This window comes from Condylura cristata, unplaced genomic scaffold (genome assembly GCF_000260355.1).
Source record: "Condylura cristata isolate star-nosed mole 26May11 unplaced genomic scaffold, ConCri1.0 scaffold00012, whole genome shotgun sequence".
Classification (NCBI taxonomy): domain Eukaryota; kingdom Metazoa; phylum Chordata; class Mammalia; order Eulipotyphla; family Talpidae; genus Condylura; species Condylura cristata.
In genome coordinates this window covers 22,101,903-22,104,607 of record NW_004567113.1, presented here as the reverse complement: position 1 = coordinate 22,104,607, position 2,705 = coordinate 22,101,903, and positions in this window count along the sequence as shown.

The following is a 2,705-nucleotide window of genomic DNA, read 5'->3' as shown; positions in this document are numbered from 1 at the left end:
CTATATGTACAGATAAATAAATCTTAAAAAAAAAAAAAAAGATTTATTTATGAATATAGAACTGGGCTACAGGCCAGAGGTGTGGGGGTGAGAGGATTCACCAGAGACAGAGTGGAGAGCACAACAGGCAGATCTATTGAAATATACTGCTGAGGGGAGCAGCAGGCTGGTCAGGAGAGGTCTGCCACACCTATTGGATTTAATTTTAAACATATATTTGGTGAGATAGGAGGGACTACAGTATATTACTATTTGTGGGAGAAAGGAAGTTGAAAGGGAATGAAGAGAGAAGAAACTTTAATTTTTGTTTTAGAATTTTTACCAAAAAAAAATGTGGGCTCTATTATGGTTTTGCATGGCCTCTGTATATCAGGACAATATAAGAAAATGTTCATGAAATTAGTTCAAAAACATTCAGACCTCTCTTTAGTGGTATTATATTTAGAAACATTATCTTCACTTCGGAAAAAAAAATAACCAATTTATTTTATTGGTCTTCAATCCAAGGGATCTTTTGTCTCTAATAAACAAAACCATGAAACCTGATACCGGTCTCTTATTTCTTTGGGTCTCATTTCCTCTATAGAGGATCTGCGTGAGAGCCTTAAATCTGGCTTGAACAGAATTGTGTTTTTGGCAACCTCATCACAAGGTATCTCATTATTACTCATGTCAGAATGTTCTCACTATCTGGGAAATTTCACTGGATAAATGCTTTGAGCTACATGCACCTGCAATAGCTGAATGGGCAGAACAACACATCTACAAAACAAGATATTGCCTAAGGCAGTTCATAACTGCCTCCAAGTTCTAGGCATGCCTGTGTTTGCCGTCTTTCTTTTGAGTGTTTTTAAGTGTGCCTTTATGCCAAGTTAATCATGTTTAATTTTGTATTTCTTGGTGTTTATGTGAAAGAGGGAAATGATAGAATAATTATGTATGTTTCTTTAAGACTCATTTTCCCTCTTAACTTTCTTCTATGTAAAAAGTGGAGATAAATTTCTTTTAAGAATTTGGGAGCTCCCGCCTATCATATATTAAGTAAAGTTCTGTGCATTAAAATTCATAAGAATTTATTCATGTTAAAACATCAACACTGTATTTCTTTCAAATGTTGTTCTTCCTTGAATGTACACATTGAAGAACTTGGAGTTAGTTTTGTAGTCATGTAATCCAGTGGCTTTCTCTCCGTGTGTGTGTGTGTGTGTGTGTGTGTGTGTGTATCTATTTCCCATTCTGTCATACTTGTTAGGTATATTTTTCCATGTTGGCTTTTACATAAAATTATGTTGCTTTTAGAGTTAAATGTGTGTTTACTAGGATGGTGTCTAGAGATAGCTGCATATTCATTCTTTTAAATGAATTCCACTGGAGATCATTCTCACTGAATATGATAGCATCTAATTGTATGACTCATAGTTCTAGGTGCTGGACATATGTTTGCTAATTTTATGCTGATAAATTATCCATGAGCATTTTTACAGAGAATGAAACAGCTCGAAAGATTGAATGACCAAGTTCACTGTAAATACGGCATGGGCACGATTTAAGTACACACACTCTAATACTGAAAAGATTCATAACTCTTCTTACATGCTATTCCCCTGACAATTTAATATTACTACTAATCTAACAATTGCCATTCCTTCATGTATTATTGTTTTTAAAAAATATTTATTTATCTTTGTATACAGAAATGGGGTACAGGCCAGAGGTGCAGGTGCAGTGAGAGGGTTCACCAGAGACAGAGTGGGGAGCAGAACAGGCAGATCAACAGAGTACACTGCTGAGGGGAGCAGCGGGTGGGTCAGGAGAGGTCTGCTCTGCCATGTGGGTCACCTCCCCGGTGGGGATCGAACTCATGCTGAAGTAACTTTAGCTTCTTAGTGCCGTGCTGTGCCACCAGGGAGGGCCCTCCTTCATGTATTATACATGCGATTGTACTTGAGATGTTGCCTGTGTCACATTATTAACATTAATTTTATTCTATTTATATTATTATTTTTTAGTAATCATAAACAAAATCAGACATTCTAACTGGTTCCAGAAATGTGACTTATATTTGAATCCAGATGCTAATGAGTTCATTTTGGGGGGAATTTTTTTGTAACTAAAACATTTATTTCTATTTCTTAATATTTTAAAATTTGTTATTTATTTTGTTTTGTGTCTTTGATGATAACAGGGAAGAGTTTGGATATTTTATCAGAACACTAACATTAAACTTCAGTAAAATAATACTTCTGACAGCAAACTGTGAAAACAGAAAATATTGCTTTGAGGGGAGCCATTTTTCTTAAGGGAGAATCTCAATGAGACATTTCTGGACAAGATATGTAAACTAAGATATGTTTTGGGTCTTGGGCAAGTAATAAATGTGTAAAGGGAGTAGGGAGGTTTATGTTGAACAGGAGACTGGATGTCTCAGCTAATGTTATAAAGTCTTAAAAAGTAAAGATAAGACAAATAGAAACCCTGTTACCAATAGCAACACTAAAAATTCTGCTGGTCAAACAAAATACTGCAAAAGGCAAATCCCATCTATAAAATTTTGGTTGGTCACTTCATAGGAGGTAATAGACATTTTGTTTTCAAAAATGAATTATTGAATTATGGATTCAAAAACAAAAGAGTTTTCTTATATTCTATGTAAAAAGTACTCAACGTAGGATAAAAACACAAATTCATTTAAAATAACTTCATAT